This window comes from Nycticebus coucang, chromosome 5, assembly GCF_027406575.1.
Source record: "Nycticebus coucang isolate mNycCou1 chromosome 5, mNycCou1.pri, whole genome shotgun sequence".
NCBI classification, from domain to species: Eukaryota; Metazoa; Chordata; class Mammalia; order Primates; family Lorisidae; genus Nycticebus; species Nycticebus coucang.
In genome coordinates this window covers 140,281,847-140,302,718 of record NC_069784.1, presented here as the reverse complement: position 1 = coordinate 140,302,718, position 20,872 = coordinate 140,281,847, and the positions used below count along the sequence as shown (strand labels likewise).

The 20,872-nt window shown below is 53.6% G+C and overlaps 1 long non-coding RNA gene across 1 annotated transcript; it reads left to right on the top strand.

Annotated features, from left to right (window-relative positions):
• The first annotated feature begins 889 nt into the window (after positions 1-889).
• Positions 890-9,785, top strand: LOC128586708 (uncharacterized). Its single transcript, XR_008380284.1, has 3 exons — positions 890-1,234; positions 8,331-8,408; positions 8,500-9,785. It is a non-coding gene; the product is annotated as an uncharacterized LOC128586708 (long non-coding RNA).
• The last annotated feature ends 11,087 nt before the right edge of the window (positions 9,786-20,872 follow it).

Genomic DNA, 20,872 nt, shown 5'->3' with positions numbered 1-20,872 from the left:
CCCTAACTCAGCCCTGGGCTCACTGCTTCTCAGCAGGCTCGGTGGCCCTAACTCAGCCCTGGGCTCACTGCTTCCCAGCAGGCCCGGCGGCCCTAACTCAGCCCTGGGCTCACTGCTTCCCAGCAGGCTCGGTGGCCGTGACTCAGCCCTGGGCTCACTGCTTCCCAGCAGGCTGGGTGGCCGTAACTCAGCCCTGGGCTCACTGCTTCCCAGCAGGCTCGGCGGCCCTAACTCAGCCCTGGGCTCAATGCTTCTCAGCAGGCTCAGTGGGCATAACTCAGCCCTGGGCTTACTGCTTCCCAGCAGGCTCAGTGGCCCTAACTCATTTCTGGGCTTACTGCTTCTCAGCAGGCTCAGTGGCCCTAACTCAGCCCTGGGCTCACTGCTTCTCAGCAGGCTCAGTGGCCATAACTCAGCCCTGGGCTTACTGCTTCCCAGCAGGCTCAGTGGCCGTAACTCAGCCCTGGGCTCACTGCTTCCCAGCAGGCTCGGTGGCCCTAACTCGGCCCTGCGCTCACTGCTTCCCAGCAGGCTCGGTGGCCCTAACTCGGCCCTGGGCTCACTGCTTCCCAGCAGGCTTGGTGGCCCTAACTCATTTCTGGGCTTACTGCTTCTTAGCAGGCTCAGTGGCCCTAACTCAGCCCTGGGCTCACTGCTTCTCAGCAGGCTCAGTGGCCGTAACTCAGCCCTGGGCTCACTGCTTCCCAGCAGGCTCGGTGGCCCTAACTCGGCCCTGCGCTCACTGCTTCCCAGCAGGCTCGGTGGCCCTAACTCGGCCCTGGGCTCACTGCTTCCCAGCAGGCTTGGTGGCCCTAACTCGGCCCTGGGCTCACTGCTTCTCAGCAGGCTCGGTGGCCGTTAACTCGGCCCTGGGCTCACTGCTTCTCAGCAGGCTCGGTGGCCCTAACTCAGCCCTGGGCTCATTGCTTCTCAGCAGGCTCAGTGGCCGTAACTGAGTTCTGGGCTCATTACTCATCTGATGAGCAACTTGGACTTTGTCCTTATTAAATTCAGAACAGGAGTGAACTGGGCAGACCAAGCTGGCCTTCTGCTTTCTGAGTCAGCCTCTGCTAGTGGGACCCTGGGTCTATAGCCCCCTCAGCAGGGCTCAGCCTTCATCTTTCTTGTCAGAAGCTCAGCTTGTGGGTTTGGGCCCTGGGCCGCTGTTGGTTTCTCTTCGTGGCAGTGGCGGTTTCCAGGTTGACTGCTGACGGACTTGGCTCCTCCACGCTCAGTGAGCACTCTGCTAACACCCTCCTTGCCTCAAGCTGCATTCTTACTCCATCATGGCCTCTGGCGAACAACTGGGAAGAGTCGTGAACTTTTGGAAAAGAATCCCCAAGGGAAAGAGCGGCCTTTCCTTCTTCCCTGGTCTGGGCAGTGAGGGCCTTCTGCTCCTGGTTGACTGCTGGGGAGCAGCCTGTCTCGAGTCTCTGCAGTGAGAGCCTGTTGACCAGCAGACCCTGCACTCAGGGTCACAAGGGGGAGGAGAAGGCAGGAGGGCCTGCCTCTGGCCCCAGGTCCTCACAGAGGGAGCAGAGATGCTGCCTCTGGCCCCAGGTCCCAACTTACCACACTCCGGGGACCCCTGACACCATGGACTCCTGTAGGGGAGCAGCCCAGGCTGTTCCCAGTGCCAGGGTCCATGTCTGACCCTGCTGTCCACTCTGGGCCTGCACCCCTGCTGCCTGACTGACCACTCCATGTCATTGGGCAAGCGGAGAGGCTTTATAGTACTTTCTTGAACATGTGCCACTTTGGGAGATGGTGGCCTGAGACCAAATCTTCCTCCTCCCCGACTGAACTCAGGGCCTCCCACCCTCCCCTGTCTGAAGCAGTTAGGGCCTAGGAGGCAGCAGCCTGGGGCAGGGCACAGTCCTGTGGGCATGATTTGGTTGGGCCTCCTGCTGTGTTTGGAAACTGCCTGGAAGGGTGCTCAGCCCTGTTGTGAAGCTGCCCTCCTCAGCTGCCGTTAGCCCCGGGGACCTGCAGAGCACACTTCTGGCCCAGGTGGCAGCCCCTCAACTGCCTGCCTGGGCTCCACCCATTCCCCCCTGCTCCTACCCCGCCGCCGAGGTTGGTGCCCATGCCTCCGTCAACTCTTCTGGGTCTGGCACATGCTTTAAAAACATTGATGAAGGGATGAGTAGGTGCCTGCGGAAAGGAAGCAAGCTGGGAGCACGCACCCTGCGCGACGTCTTCCTGGCAGGCAACGAGCAGAAACGTGACATTCTAGGGAAAGCCACAGCTCAGAAAATGGCAGGAAAGGACAGTACGTGGGAGAATGACAAGAGTCTTATTCAGGGACAGCCACCCTGCCCCAGCGGCTGTGTCTAGTCATCTACTCTGCAGCCACAAAACTGCCTTGACCTAAACATTCAGTGGAAGAAAAATGTCATCTAACGCTGCTCCAGGAGGTCAGGGGGCAGGTCAGGAGAGAGGGCAGGGTGCACTGGCCTCAGGCAAAGCATGCTGGGGAGAAATAACAAACCAGAGCTGGAGCCTGGCCGGCAGCGAGGCTGAGATAAACAATTGTTTTTAAAGTAAATAAGCTCTCTGCCCTCATGGCAGAAGCCACTTAGATCTTCTTAGATCTTCAGCAGGGCCCTGAGGGTGGCTGGGCGGATTTAAATGTCACCCGAGCTGCTGGGCATGAGACTCAGGCCACATGTCTACCCCGTTAGATCAAAGAGGTTTATGGAAAGGGTCAGAAAGACACAGCAAAGGGGGCCAAGAGTCCCTGCACTCCCCAGGCTCTGTTTCATTGTCATCTGGCCGTTTCAACAAGAGGCACAAGGACGGTGCTGCCCGGGCAGGACATGCTCCCCAACACACAGTGTAGGCCAGAGAGGCCAGTTTTGGACAAAGAAAGGAAGGAAGCTGGGCGTCACACAGGACGCGCCGACTCAGCTTCCCAGGGGGACTGGCCAAAACTGGCAGCTCCACAAAGGTTGAGCACAAAGGCCCCGGAGGGCAGGGCGGGAGCTGCCATCATGGGACCCTGGTGTGCAGAGTCCCACTCGGCAGGGGTGGCAGAGGTGGAGAGGGGCTGGACAGAGAGACTAGGGCTGACTCGGGGTGTGGGGTGTGTGTTTACTGGGTAACACTGGCCGTCTCGCTCGAGTTTGGTGTGCAGGGCAGCTCACTGATGGTCACCACCATCTGCAGAACTTTCCACCTCCTGAACTGAAACTCCGTCTCCATGAACACCAGCCCGTCCCCTCCCAGCCCTGCCACCCTTCTACTTCCTGTTTCTATGAGTGTGACAACTCGAGGGACAGCCTCTCTGGCGACACCTGCCCTGTGAGGGGACGCCTGCCGTGTCTGTCCTTTCATTATGACTCATGCCCCTAGCCTGGTGCCTGCTCTGCTGCTTACACCGAAATGTCCTTCCTTCTGGGACTGAACAGGGGGCCACTGTGCCCACATTCCATCGGGATTCGCTTGGCACCAAGCTCTGTAAGAAGTGGGTCTGGCTGTTTTTGTTTATTTTCTCAATAGTCTCGGGTGGCCCTGTGTCTAACCTTAGTTGAAAATCAACACAAAATAACACAATATGGAAATGATACCTTGTGTTTCCAATGTGGAAGAGCAGGGGTACATTGGGGAGTCCTTGGCCACCCTGTCACCACTGAGGGGCCCTCCCAGGCCCTGTTTCTGTGACGGGGAGGCCAGGCCAGGCCCTGAGCAGGTGCTGCCCCAGCAGGACTGAGCTGAGCTGGGGGAGGGAGGGATCACCCAGTGTGAGTGGCATGGGCACAGGCAAAGGGCACTCTGCCTCTGCCCTCACATGTCCCCAGGACACTCTAACACCAGAGTCCCCAGCAACACCATGGTGCCTGTAATTTAACTCAGGCTGACATCTCTACTAAATTGATGCCAAAGCCCATGGGGGTGGGGGTCTGAATTCCACAATCTTGTCCCCCACTCTGGGTCAGTCACAGTCCTCTGGCTGTGATCTGTGCTTCTGGCCAATGGGCTATAAACCAGGGTTGCCACATGTTTTTCTAGGGTTTGATTTGCTATATAACTTTGAGAACTTGGGGAGACACTTTGCTTACATTTACCTATTTACATGAGGATCACGGATGAACAGTTGGGGGAAGGATGCTTGGGGCAGGGCCAGGAGGAAGGGCACATCTCTGTGCCCAGTGACCCCAAAGCTCTGCAGACCCGGTCCGTGTGGGTTTCAGTGCAGGCTGATGACATCACTGGCTATGGGTGACTGCCCAACCCCAGCCCCTCCTCCTCATCGCGGTCACCCAGGGAGAGGGACATGGTCATACAGGCAGCATGTGGTGCGTGCCTGCCAGGTGCCCAGCCTATGTGGCCTCAGGGTGGGCATGATGAGGATGTTGCTGCCAATTTTATGGCTGAGGCACAGAGAAGTTAAACCAGTTGCTCAAAGTCACACAGCTCATGGGAAACCCTTCAAATCCCGGGATTTGAACCCTGGTGATCAGGGGTGGTGGGTAGCAGGTGGATCATGAGCCAAAGCTATTAATATATTTTGTGCATCTTGAAGGAAATCAGTTTTAGAGGAAAGATTAGTCCTTTTCTTCTCAGACATGTGTGCCAGCTGTCAGCTGGGCCTTCTGATAAACTGCAGGTAGTATTTAAACCCAGACTTCATGGTCTTTGTGGTGCCCGCTGGCACCTGTGTGGGAGGCTGTACCCCTGAAGGAAAAGTGGTTGAAGAGCCACTGAGAGGCAGGTAGGAGACCCCTCCTGAGCTTCCTTCTGGGGCCAGTGCCAAAATCACACAAAAACATGGCCCAACAGACAGCTCTACACCTGGGTTTGGGAGTCGGGGAGGGGGTGAGGGGACAGTGAGGGTGTCTGTCCTGAAGGCGCTTGCTCATTCACAAAAGAAATAGCAGCAGCACCCCTCAGACCCTGACAGTCACAACGGGAATGGCAGCTGCGCCCTCAGACCTGCCACTTCCCTGCTACAGACCACACGCTCTGCCTCTACAGGCTGTCAGGCAGCCTGAGCAGGCCTGGTCCCCTCCCCAGAAATAAACAGTCACACGCATGTGAAGACATGAACACACGTAAACACATGAACACATGTGCGTGTGGGCACACACACACAGGCACACACATACATGCCCACGTGACACGTGCACATACAGCACATACACGCACAACACGTGCACACAGGACACAAGCTCAAAGGACACATGCACACAGGACACGTGCACACAGGATGTGTGCACACAGGACATGTGCCCACAGGACCCGTGCACACAGGACACAAGTTCATAGGACATGTGCCCACAGGACCCGTGCACACAGAACACGTGCACACAGGACATGTGCCCATAGGACCCGTGCACACAGGACATGTGCCCACAGGACACATGCACACAAGACACGTGCACACAGGACACAAGCTCATAGGACACATGCACACAGGACACGTGCACACAGGACATGTGCCCACAGGACCCGTGCACACAGGACCCATGCACACAGGACCCGTGCACACACAGGGCCCGCTCCCCAGCTCCTGTCCCTGCCTCTGGGGCTGGCTGGCACCACTGCTCTGCTCACACCATGTCACAGGCCTCTGGGGCTGGCTGGCACCACTGCTCCACTCACAACATGTCACAGAACCCCCACTTTCTACCAGGGGTTCTCTTTTCAGAGCAAGCACTGAGTTGTCCTTGTCCTCACTCTGTGATCTGGGAGAAAGTTGCACCCAAGCCCCCTCAGTGACCATTTCCCGGCTTCTGCTTGTCTGAGACTCAGCTATTTGGACACACCTGGGATCTCTGTTTATATTCACAAAGACCTGGGGCTGCTGGGGACCACATTGCCCCTGTTTGCAAGATGGGCTCCGAGTCCCAGGGCTGTCTTCTCTGCAAAGGTGGGGTGGGGGTGGGGGGTTCCTGTTAGATAATTGCCCCAGAAAAGCCCCTCCTACTTTCTACAGACCAAGATTAACTATGGCCTGCCCCTAACGCCTCTTCCGGCCAGGGCAGTAACTCCTTATTGGCTATTCTACCCTCCCATCACCATTCTAAGACTTCCCCTAACTGAACCTATATAACTCTCTCACACACGTGTGCTCTCTCTCTCTCTCTCTCTCTCTCTCCTCTCTCTCTGTCTCTCCGCCCACTTTCCTCTCTCTTTTCTCCCCCTCTCTCTTTCTTTCCTCACTCCTCCTTGGTGTTGTCCTGCAACATCCCCCCTTACCAATAAAGACCTTTTGTACAAGCTTTGGTGGTCTATGAGATCTCTGCCGGTCAAGTGCACCCCCTTTTAGTTCCAGTTTGCAGGTGGCGGGTTGTCCTCTGGGGGCCACATTGCCCCTGTTTGCAAGGTGGGCTCCGAGTCCCAGGGCTGTCTTCTCTGCAGATGTGGGGGGGAGGGGTTCCAGTTTGCAGGTGGCGGGTTGTCCTCTGGGGCCTCATGGGTGCGTGGCTGTCGGTCAGGCAGCTGGAGAGGGTCTGGCTTTGTGCTCTTTCAGGAAGGGACCATGAAGGAGAGGGGCCGTTCCAGGACCTTCTTGCTGGCCACAATGCCAGCCATTGATCTAGAAAGGGTGCTGGGGCCCGGGGTGGGGCTGTTCAGTTTGGCGCTGGGCCCTCCTCCATGGGTGTCAGCAAACACTGCCATCACCTGGCTTGACTCTTGCAGAATCTAGCAGGGGATTCTTGACGTGTTTCACTCCAGATTTTCCGTGTGTCAGATGGGGCTAGGGAGATCTTTGACTGCCTTTTTATTCTCCCATCTGATGTGCTCCCGCAAACAGCTGACAGCAGAAAGGTGAAGAGTGGGAAGGGCACAGTCCACTGGGCGTTTGTGCACCTGCCGCCTTTGGAGGTGTGGCGGGTTTCTGGGTGAGGACGTGGTGGGGGGAGGGTGGCACTGGGCCCAAGGAGGGAGAGGAGTGCTCGGTGCATCCCAGGGTGGCATCTGCTCCATGGACCTGAAATTTTAGACTGAAAGGGCAGATTGTGACTGTGACAATCCCATATTGAGAGCAAGTATTTCTTCCAGTCTGCCAAGCCCCAGCAGTGAGCCAGAGCTGTCCAGGAGTAGTGGTTTCTTCTCATATGGAACTCAGCTTTTCAGAGCACCATGGTACTGCTAAGAGGCTGAGCCAGAATTTGGGTACAACAACCTTCAAAACATAGTCAGGAGGGGTACAGGCAAAAGGAGAGGCCCAGACCGTGGGAAGCTGGGGAGGTGGCTGAGAAGTGGCCTGGGGGAGGTGCCAGGAAGCCCGGTTCAGTGGCCGCAGTGGGCAGTGTTGACTTGAGTGTGGGTCCCAACTGGACCTGAGCGCTGGCCACCCAGCCAGGTCAGGGCAACTTGCTTCTTTGATTGTGGTTCTTTTCTTTGTTTATACGCCTGATGTCCACAGGTGACAAGAAGCCAAGAGGAGAGCCAGATGAGGGAATGACGGTGGGACAAACTGGGGCCCCAGGGAGAAGAAAAGTGTGCCAGAATGACACTCGTGGGGACCAGCGGACGCTGGCTTAGTTCCACCTTTCTCAGATCCAGCACAAGAAGAGAAGTTGTTGGTCCCCTGTTTATGGTGTTTGTGTAATAAAAATAAGCAAGCGGAGACAGGCCTCAGTCCTTGTCAGTTAGAAGAGCAGAGGAGACGTGCCTGCAGGTCCTCACACCTGTGGGAACCTTCCTCTCTGGTGAGAGGCTGAGCACAGAGGCTGGACAGAGGTGGCCAGTGAGAGTTAGTGCCCCTTGTCCTTCCTGTGACTGCTCAGGAGACTTATCCACCAGGATGGTACAGCTGGGAAATTACCTGTTGTCTTTGTCAGGAGTGCAGGGCAGGACCCACGGCAGCTTGTGCAGTAGGTATGGTGCTGAGGTACAGGGAACCTAGCCCTGTGCCCCACTGGAGCAAGAACCAGAGCTCTGCACAGACACCACACTGGGAGGTGTCTAGGATGGGGTACAGGGTCAGGAAAGGCCTGGCATGGGGTGCAGATGGGGAGGCATCAGCCTGATGGTGCTCAGCCTGGGGAGGCGGTGGAGGATGTCAGCGGGCAGAGCACAAGCTGTGATAACCTCACTTGGGAAGCGTGAGGAGGAGGCTAAGCATTTGAAGCCATTTCCTCTGGACAGACGTTCACAGATGGACACAGTTGCTCTGTAATAGCAGCCAGTCCTGACCCTGGGCTCTGAAGTTGCCAGGTCACCCCGTTTTTTAGTTTGTCGTATGTGCCATGTAACAAAACATCAGGGCATGTTATCTCCTCCTTTGGAAATGTGGTCATGACTGTGGGGTCTTTGAATAGTCATTGTAGAAAGGCCCTTTGTTCATCCTGAAACCAACAGATCTCTCTCCCTGACAGGGCAGGTTGCTGGACCAGCACCCACAGAGATGGTATTGGAGCCTCCAAAGTCACTGGCTGAAGTCCACCCCAGCTAAGGTGATGGTATCAGGATGTGGGACCCTTGGGAGGTGATTGGGGGATTAGTGCACAGAAGAGACCCCGTGAGTGCCCTCTCCTCTTCCACCAGGTGAGGACACAGTGGAGACACCGTCTATGAACCAAGATCAAGCCCTTACCTGACACTGAGTCTGCTGGTACCTTCATCTTGGACTTCTGGTCTCAGCCCTGTGGAGTTTGGTGATAGCAGGGTGAGATGACAAGAAGCATATTTTACGTTGTAAGTGACAGAGGGGGAAAAAACCTGGCTTGAAAATACAGGCTTAGACAAGGGAGTTCTGCAGAGACTCAGAACCATGTAACTCCCAGTTACTGGGGTCGGCACCAGTTGCCCCCCTTCCCGCTTTCTAGCACCTGGACTAGATCAGACACTTCGTCACCTAACTCGCACGGCTAGCCGCTGGTAGCAGCATGATGAAAATTACTTACGGACGTTACTGTGACTTCAGCATCCACGTCTCCAGCTGGACAGCAGCTCCTTAGGGCGTTGCTGGTACCCAACACACAGTGGGGACTTTATAAACGTTGTGAACATCATGCCCCAACTCATCAACTGCTTCTAACATGATTTTCTTTAAAAAACACAGACTTCTTTTCATCCTCACCTTGAAGCTTGCTATTACTGAATTATCACAAATTCCCATGAGACCATCCAACAACCAGAGGAATTATTTGAAAACACTATATCCATTTTGTGAGTTTTTCAGCTCGCATAGACAATGTATTTCCCTAAAACTTTGCTCTAACTCTGCATTTCATTTGGAGCTATTTTTCAACATGGCATCTGAAGTCACTTTTCTGCCTCTGGGTTGGGTGATTCTGAGCTTCCATTATCTTCAGGCTGAAGTGGGATAATTTGTCAGCTTGGTGATTTGAGGATGGGTTCTACCTGGCTATGTGCTCTCTCTGCTGAATGCTGGACTGACCCATCTCTGTCCTCCTCCCACATGGCAGGTCCCATCAGGGTCTGGGCTTGCTCCTGGTGAGCAAGTTAAAGTAATCAGAGCAGTTGTAGGAAAAACTAAACTCTGCCAGAAGGAGCCACACGTAGAAGAGTTCCCTCCCCCGTATCATGGAGTTGGGACACAGGGGGGGTTTGAGACGCACCAGAGCAAGTCTCTGAGAGTACTCTGAGCTTGACAGCAAGCGTGACACCTGGCCAGGTGAGAAGACAAGCCAGGGTAGCACTGATGTGGCCCACTTGCTGGTTTTTATGTTTGGCATCATTGAATTTTCCATTCCTTTCATTAGTTCTGACCAAAGACACCAAATGGAATTCCCCAAAGGCCCGTCTCCCTATCTACAGGTGGGGGCTCCTGGGTGGGGACATGAGGGGCCTCTGGGTGGCCTGTGCCCATCTCCCTATCTACAGGTGGGGGCTCCTGGGTGGGGACATGGGGGGGCCTCTGGGTGGCCTGTGGCTGTGTCCTGCCCTACCACCCACCGTATGTCTGAGGGGTGCACCTGTGTCCTTCCTGCAGTAGCCCAGAGACACCTGGTAGGTCCCCGTGCACAGGAGTGGGGGGTGGGGGGGGGATGGGCGGGAGACGACATTGCACAGAGACCAGGGCCTGAGCTTTGACACAGGGCCCAGGTGCCATTTCCTGGACAGCACCTCATCCTGACAGCAAAGGACAAAAGCACGGTTGTCCCTGGAGGGGGATTCCAGGCCAGTGTGTGCTCACTGCGGTCAGAAACCAGCCCTTTTGGGAGTGGGGTGGGTGTGGGTGTGTGTGTGAGACAGTGTGTGTGTGTGTTTGTGTGTGTGTGTGTGATGGGGTGTGTGTTTGTGGTTGTGTGTGGTGGGTGTAGTGATATAGACCCACATATGGTGTGGCAGTGGGGCACACATGTGTGTCCACGTGTGACGTGTATGTGTGGGGTTGTAGGTCAGGGGTTGGGCAGGCCCAAGGGCTTACTTCAGGAATGGCTGGTGGGTTCTGGACCATCCATCGATATCCCAGGATGTGAGGGGCTGCCCACCCCACAGGAGGGCTGACCTGGGCCAACTTGCCAGCTGCAGCTCCCTGGTGCCCACCCAGGCCATCTGCCTCCTGCCGGGCTGAGGACAGTCTTTGTGGAGTGTGTGGAGTGTGTGGAGCTCCTCAGAGGCTCCTGGTTGTGCACTGGGTGTCTCTCTGCAGTGACCTACAAACACGTCTTTTCCTTTCTCCAAGAGAAAGGCTGAGGAGGATTCCAAGAGGAAGGGCCTGCCTTCCACGGCCAGCACTGCGCTCTGCCCATGCTTTCCAAAGGCAGAGCCACTGGAACTGGGGTGGCCCTGGGCTTAAACTAGTAACAGAGCAGTGAGACATGGGCAGGTGGCAGCCAACTCATTCACTGTGACAGTTGTCTGACTCCGGCCTGGGTGTGCCCGGCCTGCAGGTGCATGAGGGTGAGAAGGGAACGTGGTGGTGCCCAGGGCAGCACCTTGGGATGCCCCCGGTGCCTCAGTTTACCTCTTCACGTACGGGTCACTGCGGGCCCTCTCACTGTGCTGAGACAGGCCCCACAGAGGAGGGTCTTGACCTCAGTGTGGCCCCTCGCTGGGGATCAGAATTGCAGCCCCACGGGGCCCGGTGCTGGGCAGCGCCTGGCTCACTCGTGTGGGGAATCCTTTGGGAATCTCCCCAGAATGTCTTATCTTGGCTATGTGGCTGCAGTACAACCCAGGCACACATGGCCCCGTCTCCTTCCCCGCCACGTCCTCCTCAGGGTCAGCAGTTCAACTCTGAAAGTGGGTTTGCCTTTCACCCACAAGTAGATGGAGTGGGAAATAATGCCCGGAATTTAATTTTCTCTGAAAATCCAGAAATAGTCTCTGGGTTATTTAGGCAGCTCACAGACTAGCCCTGAAGACAAGTCCAGAGGAGATTCTGAGTGTTCTGGGTGCTGAACTGTGAGCGGTGGGACACACGCTGCCATGGACATACGGACCCACTGGGACAGCCGCAGGGACCCGCGCTGTTTTGAGGCTTCCTCCGGCTCCTGGTGTGCTGCGGAAAGTGAATAGGCATTTGTCTGCTCTGGAAATTTTCCAAGGCAAGACAATGGCTCCTTCACCCCAAGATCTCTGAAAATTGCTGGGGCCACTCCCAGCCCTGATACCAGGAAATGCATTTTTAGATCAGAGAGGGTGGGGAGGTAAGGGGCAGTTCAGGGGGCGTTGACAACTGGCTCGGCAGGAGAAGTACCCAGGGGGTAGACGGGAGACGGCACATCCTTCCCACAGAGGGTTGAGACCCACAGATGTGAGCAGCATGCCAGTCACGACCCACAGGCGGATGCACTTGGGACTTTTGCTAAACTTTCTCCTCTGGTGCCATTTACTGAGATTTGACAAATTGAGCTATCTTCCAACCCACTCTCTTTTCTCAACAGGTTTATCATTAAACGGACAGAATTGACTCCTAATGACTTCATGCCTCGTGCAAACTGTATTGAGTGCAGCTCTCAGAACCTGCACAGAAGCTGCAACTGGGCTGGGTGCTTCTCATGTAGCTGCAGGGATTGGAACGGTGTTCAGTTCTACATTACTTCAGCATGGCTGTGATTCACAACTAGTTTGAAAAATCCTCCCAAATGTAACAATGGGCTCCAGCGGGCACTGTGGTGCGTCTGTGGTGCGTCAGGGGGTGGGTAGCTGAGCTGTGGGCTGGGCTGGGTTATGGAATGCCCTGGGTTGCCCTAAGAAACCCATTTCAGAATGTCTGGACTCATTTGAACGTGGCGACTGTGTCATGCACGGTCAGCTCACAGCCCCTGCTCCCAGTTTAGGGACACAAGGAACATGTTGGCTAAATATGCTTCCCCAGAAGTGTTCTAGATGGGTTTGGACATCAGAAAAATATTTAACTTATCACTATCGGTCTGGTTCAGCTTCTAATAATTCAAGGGAAATTCTAACAAGTTATAAAGAAGAAGACTGTCTTGGGGGGTTGGGGGCCCAGCATGAATTGCTCAGCTCATTTGTAAATGTTCATGCTAACATCAACCCCTCTGCCATGAGCTTTAATCCTTCTGTACTGAAAGGGAGTCTTTAGCACTCGGAGGACAGAGAGGAATTTAAAGCTTTCTCCACACAACCCAAACCCATCTGACTGGCACACTGCTTCATAATTTTAGGATGTTCCTCGAGCCCACACACAGTTATTTTAAGCTTTTGACTTCTCCTTTGTAAACACATGTCCTGGTCCACAGTTACTGGCTCGGCCAATTACAGCAAACCACAGTTTGCCTTGACTCTTTGTTGGAATTACTCAGTTCTGAAATCTAATCCATTTGGAATACACAGACATTTGTCACCTTGTTTTTTTTTTGTTAATAGAGGACAAAATTTTGATAAAAATTGTTTTATTTGTATCATTTACACAATAATCTATGATTGTATATACACATACATACATGTTTACACATGTACACACTCAGCTGGATGGCCAAGTGGTTCTGCCATCCTGGAAATCTCATCACCTAAGGGCAAAGTGAGGCCTTGTCCTGCAGAGACCTGAGCCCCTGCCCAGACGAGCTCCAGGACAGGGACCATGGGCCAAGAGGAGGGCTCATCAGGCATCCTCAGGCCCAGGCCTTAGGTCACGTGTTGGTTAGGACTGCATTTGGCTATGAGTGGTGGGTGTGTACACATGCTCACACACGTGCACACACATGCGCACACATGTACACACTAACATGCACTCATGCACACCAGTGTCTTGAGACACGATCATTGGGCAGCAGCCCAGGGCTTCTGTGTTGGCCCCGTGAGCTTCAGGCATTGGCCCCGTCTCCTTTCTCAGACAACCTAGACGCAGGCTTCCTGTCTCAGGCAGGGGCCCCACGCCAGCATTTCAGCCATAAGAAGGAAGAAGGGCAGGAGCCGTGTACCCCACTTCCAAGCAAACCCCACATCATCCCAGGGAGGCACACACCAGCATCCTCAGGGACCCCTGGAAACTCAAAAGGTGCTGAGCCCAGTGCCCATCAGTCAGAACGTACTCCAGTCCCCCCACAGGGGGACAGACCCCTCCCACAGCCCTACAGCCTCTTCCCTCTTTCCCAGGCACTCACCACACACCGCAGCTGTAACTCTGGCAACTTGAGATGCAAGAGCAAAAACCCAGTATGAATTCCCTTTTCCTTCTCCACAACTTCACAGGTAGAAGATTCGTTCTTACCACCGTCTTAGCAACCTCAGCACACGTTGTTTTCCTTCCTTCTTAAGTAGAGGACTTTCATCTTCTCCCTCACAGGAGGCACCTTCTGGCTTCTCTTGGGTGTGTCCAAATGACCGGCATCACCATGCTTCTGTTTTGGGGCCGTTTCACCAGTGTTTTATCTAGTGGTAAAACAAGGGCCACTTGAACACAGGTGCTGCGACACCACGACAGTCATTGCTCTGGTGACTCAGATGGCTACTACCACTAACAGCAGGTGCCACAGATGGACGTAGGGAGGGTCATACCCTGGGCAGGTCAGTGGGATGGCTAGAGATTTCAGCAGGTACTCAGAATGACAGGCAATTTAAAACTGAAGAGTTGTTTATCTCTGGAATTTCCATTTAATATTTTGGGGCCTTGGTAGACCCTGTGTGACTGAAACCTAGAAAGTGCATCCATGGAGGAGGGGTGACTGTCATCTCGGCATCTTCACACACATGCCTGGACATCCTTAGCACTTCTGTCAGCTCAGCTGCCATAACAAAGGGCTGCAGACCCGGCGGCCTGAACAGCAGGGGTTTATTTTTCATAGGTCTGGAGGCTGGAGTGCTGGCATGGTCCAGGGAGAACCTGGCAAGAGGGGGTGGTCCATTTCTCTCTACCTGGCTGCAGATGGCAGCTCCCCACTGTGCCCTCATGTGGCCACCTTTCCCAGGTGCATGCAGGTGTTGAGATGAGCCCAGACCATTGCTCTGCCTCCAGGGACACTCTCCTCATGGGTCCTGCGCTCAGGACCTCACCTAAACCTGATCGCCTCCCAAAGGCTCTGCCTCCAAGTCCCATCCTTGTGAGGTTGGGGCTTCAGTGTATAAATTTGGGGGACATAGTTCAAGCCATAGTATTAGCTGCAAGGAAAGATAGGAGGGCCGTCTTCTTTCCTAGAATGCCCCATGCTTGGCTGCAATTCTGAATATTATGATTGGACTGAGGAGGAATCAAAGTGAGATTAGAGTCTAAAATTCCACCCTTGGTCACGGCTGGGCACCACCTCACTCCCCGCCCTCCATTGCTGAGCAGAGCAGTTTGTCTGTTTATTTTAATTAATATTTAATTTGCCATTTTCCAATGTCTGTGCTCCAGCCATAAGCAGTTTGCAAAATAGCTTTCTGTATGCATTTTTATTTGGCAGGAACTCTTCCTTTTCAGTTTTAATGTGTGACTTCTAAGGAGAACCTATCAGAAGAGATTGGGGGTGAAGCATGAGAGTTCCTGATGCAATTATATTGACCACAGCAAATTACAGATCATCGAATCATTTGGAGGCCTTGCTTTCTCGGTTTGCCTGTGTCTGTTATTCTTTCGGTGCATCAAAGATTTCTCTTTTCTGTGTGTACCTCTGACAAACGTAACTATGAACAATATTCAAGAATAACGGTTTGCCATGTCATATTCCTCAAGTGCCTTATATTTTAAAAATAGCCATTACCAAGATAAAAATCCTACTAGAAAAATTAGACATAGAAGCGTTAACGAAAGCTTTTTTCATTGTATAGAATATTTTTAAAAATTTGCTTTGCAAGCACCTATTTTTAAAACATTTTATTATTATAAAAAACAGGGTCCTGCTCTATTGGCCAGATAGGAAAGCTGTGGCTTCATCAAAGCTCACTGCGATATCAAATGCACGGGCTTCAGGAATCCTCCTGCCTCAGCCTCCTAAGTAGCTAGGACTACTGGCGTGCACACCATGATCAGGTAACTTTTCTATTTTTCGTAGAGACAGGGTCTCACTATGTTGCCCAGACTGTTCAAACTCCTGGCCTCCACGGGACGTCACCAACCTTGGCCTCTCACAGGTTGGGGATTACAGGCCTGAGCCACCGTGCTGGGTGACCTATTTTTGAATAATCAGAAAAAATAGATCACAAAGGTATTGCCAAGGGAAATTAAATTAATTTAATTAGGTTACATCAAAAACACCACTGAATATAATTAGGTCTTGGTATTTTATTTTTACCTTAACTTTGCAATATTTATTGTCTTAAGTTCTGTGTTATCCCCTCACCTTTAAGAATACCAAGCCTTCGCAATTTGTCCTTTTCAGTTGCCCAAAAGCAGTTGTTGTTTTTTTTAGCTATTTGTTGGTACATATGCTAGATTTCCACGTTCATCTTCATTAAATAAAATCACAGTCCTTTCCTGTTTGGGCTCAGTGAAGCTCTGGAGAGACGGCCCTTTGCAGAGGACAGAGTTGTGTCATGCCCAGGGCAGGCAGCCCAAATGGGGCCAGGACAGGGCCAGGCAGCACTTAGGACAAAGGCAGGTTTAGCAGTGGATTAGGGCGTGTACAGAGGAGCGTGTGGTCAGCTGAAATTATCTGACGTCTTCTTACTTGGTGACGAGTGCGAGAGCAGCATTTCCCTCAGGGCCAGGGTATTGTGGGCTTGTCTCCAGCCTTTGGATTCCCTTGGTGCCCCCTCCTTTAAATTGCAGCAACATGCAAATACCACCCCTGTGCCCAGCTTTCTCCTCCTTCCCACTCAAAGATACCATCTCCACCTAGTATTGAAGCTCAAAACCCCTCATTGCTCTTATCTCTGGCCCTTATCTCCAGAATTCACTACAGTGTATCTAGCCCCCTCACCTGTCTGTCTGCCCATCCCTTCTTCCCTCCACCTATCATCCACCCTCTGACCATCTGTCCGTCCATCCCCTCAACAGTCATTCTTTAGCCCCTACCATGTGCCCCTGGGGCAGGTGCTTGAAATACACTTGAGAGCAGAAACCGCATCGTCAGTGACCTGCTTGCTTTGCCGCCAGGGCAGGAGGCAGAGGATAAAACAGGCCGCGTAACATTTAATTATAAATGTGAAAATTGTTCTGAAAGAGAGGCTCAGGATTCTGAGAGTCTGGGGCAGACACCTCTCTGCAGGAAGGTGGGGATCGGGGGAAGGGCCTCAGAGGCCACATTAAGGACTGTGGTTTCTATCCTAAGAGTGATGAGTGGTGGGAGGCCACTGGCACATTTAGCCCAGAGGGTCATGGAGTGAGAAGGACCCTGTTAACTGTGGTAGGTGCTTCTGCTTTATTTTACAGAAAACCCTATGTCAGACCTGCTCAGGAAACCAAGCGTGTGGATCATTGGCTTGTGTAACTAAATGGACCAGGAGAACTGGGTGCGTCTCCAGCCCCAGCTCTGGCGGGCTCTGTGCCCCTGTCCTGAGCAGCCGTCTGGGCTGGACACTTTGTTGTTCTTGGCCAGCAGGAGAGAAAAAATCCACTTTCTTGATAGTTATTAAAAAAGGAAATCTCAGGGATTAGTTTAAATAATCCGAACCTTGAAAGCACACCCACGGTCCCTGCAAACTGGCCACAGCACCCATCACCCAGGAGCCTGACTGGGCAGTCTGGGTGGTCACTGGTGGGAAAGAGGGTCAGTGGGTGTGGGAGAGGGGAGGCCTGCATCCACTGTGGAATCACAGCACTTCTGGCACTTGTCCGGGAGGGAGCAATGTGACAGTGGCAATGGAGGGAGCATGGTGACCTCTAGGAGGACCTGAGGATGTGGGGAGCACAGTGGGGGTGCTGGCTGTGGGGACAAAGAGGGACACTCAGGAGGCGGGTGCTGAAGCCAGGTGGGGTGGGTGGCCGTAGGAGCTGACCAAGATGCTGTGCTTTGGAGCACCTGGCTCTGCACTGAAGAGACACGGTGGCCTGTGGCGGGGGACACTTTACTCTTCCACCTGAGTATGTTGACTCGTGCTGTGCCTCTGGGACACATGCCTCATGGTGCTACAGGCACAGGCTTGAGCCTGGCCAAAAGGTAACAGGCTGGACCTGGGAGCTTGGCAGTCAGGCAGGCAGGCAGGCTGGACCTGGGAGCTTGGTGACTGACTGGGGTCATTGTCACCAGTGAAGTTTCTCAGGCAGAGAGTGCAGGGTGAGGACCAAACCTTAGGTGTCCTGACACTTAATAGCAGAGGAAGTCGGACCCTAGAGAAATCAAAGAACAAGTGTCTGGAGAAGCAGGGCAGGCAGGAGATGGCATGATGTCTCTGAAGTCAAGGGCAGAGGGTGGGGGTGACAGGCCTTCGTCCCATATGTGCCATAAATCCTCACAGCATGTCAGAAACACACCTGTGCCCAGAGCCACCATCTGGCCCAAATCACCACGCGCATGGCCAGCTCCACGGCCTGCTCCACAGCCAGCTGCGCGGCCCGTTCAGCCCTCAGTGTTGCTGCCAGCGTCTCTGAGCCCTGCACACGCCGGCGTCCCGCCTTGGCCAGGATCTGACCAGATGCCCAGTCCCTGCTGTCCCCATTGTGCTCTTCCCTTCCTTCCCGTCGCACAGCCCCCTGCCCTGCTTCCCCAGGAATTACAATCAGTATCCTCCACTGGAAGAACCAGGGACTCCCTCCCTCTCCTCAAGTCGCTTTTCTTTGCCACCTGGGCTCGTGTCCAGCTTTCCTGCTGGCCTTCTGCTTTCCCCTGTTGGGGGTCTGGGGTGTGCAGCTGCCACGTGATTTCCTATCAACCTGTCCAGCCTGCCCAGTTGCTCCAACACAGTGTGGATTCCATCACTCTGGCCGCCTGCTCATTTTTCCTCTGAGCTACAATTCACGTTGGGGATATTTTCTGTCTGTCTACTTTCCTATTATCTGAGGTCCTGGGGACAGTGTGGTGGCTGGAGGATGGTGCACGTAGCCATGTTCACGGTGGTGGCAGTGGAGGCTGGGACACAGTTGGCCATCATGAGATCTTCCCCCTAATTTTTTGGATCCGACTTTCCTTCCACCCTCCCCCTAGACTGCATGGTCTGGTGGGCTGGAGCCTGTTGCACGCGCACACCCATGACGGCATGCCAGTTGTGTGGGGAATCACACGTGTGTGTACTTCTCAGGGGCACCTCCCAGGAGGGCGGTCCTCACCCATGTTGGAACGCCGACCCTGCAAAGCTGCTGTGACGTGATGTTCGGCTTCTTTCCACTCCTTTCCATCCCGGATGACAGATGTCGGCAGCGCTGATCCCCTCACAGCTCCGCACACACCGAGGAACACACGTGGGCGCACACACACACTCTCCTGTGTCTCCATGGCCCTGTTCCTGCCACATGTCCACGCAGGAGGGTTTTTCTCTTGACAAGCACTGTGCTCGGCATCCCTCAGCTCACACCACGTGTCCTCCTGGAACTGCCCGGCTGTGCAGGCTGCAGCACTCACCAGCACATCTTCTGTCCCCAAGAAGTGCTGCCAAGCACCTGCTCACAGAATCAGTGCTCAAATTGTGGCTGATTTGTTTCATTTCAAATGCTGAAAAATGCAGCTTATGTCCTGGTGTCTTCGGTAGCAAGTAACAGAAAGCAGGGAGCCCTCCGCCCTCCCCTCTCCTCCCCTTCCTTTCTTTCCCTCTTGTTTTTCTTCAGCAGCCTCTGTTCACTCACAGCCGCCTTGTGCTGAGCACATGTGGCAGTGACAGGAGGGTGGCTGGAGTGCAGAGGCCAGGAGACCCAAGTCGGGAGTGCAGTCCCCAGGCTCCTGTGTCTTGAATAGCTCTTTCTGCTGCTTGGAGCCTCGGCAAACACGAGTGTCACCCCTGCTGTGGAGGTGATCACGTCCCTCCAGGACAAGACGAGTTTTTGCACAGATAACATGTTTCTTCTGCATTGTGTTCTCCTTTGCGTAGGGAACATATAAAAAGTTCTGGAAAAGGGTGGTGCCTATGGTTCAAAAGAGTAGGGCACTGGCCCCATATACCAGAGGTGGCAGGTTCAAACCTGGCCCCTGCCAAGAACTGCAAAAAAAAAAAAAAAAAAAATTCTGGAAAAATGGCAAAGGTATCATGCAAAATGCGTAGGCAGCTTTGGTTTATTACATTTGCTTAATTTACTTATATGAACATGATTACAATTGGATACCCTAAAATTATACACAACGTAATAAGGAGAATAAGAGAAATTTTAAACACTGAAGTAAAGTGGTCTGGGTCCGGAGGACAGCTCTGGCCCTTACTGAGAGCTGCCACATGCTGAGGGTCACTTCATCCTTTCCGTGAGGAGGGCATTAGAAAATACTCACAGAGAGGTGAAAACACAGCACAGAACTCACACAGCCATCGCTGACGGAGGGAACGAGCCTGACCTCTGACCTCTGTGTTCAGAAGGTCCGCACTAGTCACTTCAGCTGAATTCACTTAAATTCAAGACCAATACTAATGTGCAGTTTGGTCTGGGACATTACGTTGAAAAGTGAAATTAAAAGATATGCAAGTAAATTCATCTCTTCCATGTAGAGCAGAATTGAGTTTTCACTGTGATTCTTCCTAATACTCAGACGACATAGGAAAGAATTAAGTGTTTGTGGAGGGCTGGAGTAATTTTCTCCATGGAATTTTACGTAGCAGGATCCCTGCTTTCATGGCGAGGGAAGTGACTCTGGGAACACCCCCACCCGCCCCCCATAGGCTTCCCTGACACCTTGACTGCTCTTTGGTGAATTTGTGGCTGTCCCTCGATCCCCAGCTGAGGTTGACCTTCCCCTGCCCCAGCCTCTGTGTGGGTGGACAGCTCCCCATGTGGAGTTCAAGGGCTCCCGCCTCCTGCTAGGTACCCTTCTATTTTGTATCGATTTGTGTTGTGGTGAAACATCCAGCTGGCAGTGGCCAGGGAAGCTCAGTTGTGACAACCCTACTGGTTGAGTTACCAACACACAGTACTCCCCCTGACCCTGCCTCAACTCCAGGTTGGTCCCTCAACTTGCTCAGGCCACAGTGTGAGTGGCGGGAATGTGACCTGGAGCTTTATGTGAGCCATGTGTGTGGTGTGGGCTTGGAGCTCCTGAAAACATGCTGGTCTGGGGGAACGGGTCTAAACCCAGCCTGCCACCTGATAGGCAGGTAGCCCTCACGACAGAGCCACCGAGGCCCACCTGCACCCAGGACCAGAAAGACCTCACGACAGAGCCACCGAGGCCCACCTGCAGGCTTACGAACATGGCAGGGACCTCCCTGGCCCACACCAGCCTGCTGCAGCTCAAGAATCTGACCAGCCATTTCATAGGGAGGTCTTAATCTTGTGATAAGTTTCTCTCCCTACAACGTTGTAACTGTGGGGACTCTGGTAACGGACACTGGGCTCTCCAGGGCTTCGCAGAAATGACTCTCAGATAGGCCTGGGGTCTGCCCCAGGGGTTTATCTGGAGATTTGACCTTTAATTGTCTTTTTCTGGCAGAAAACGCTCAGCTGGTTACCAGCCATTTCCATCTGGTGTGCACTCGGCACGCGGTCTGCTTT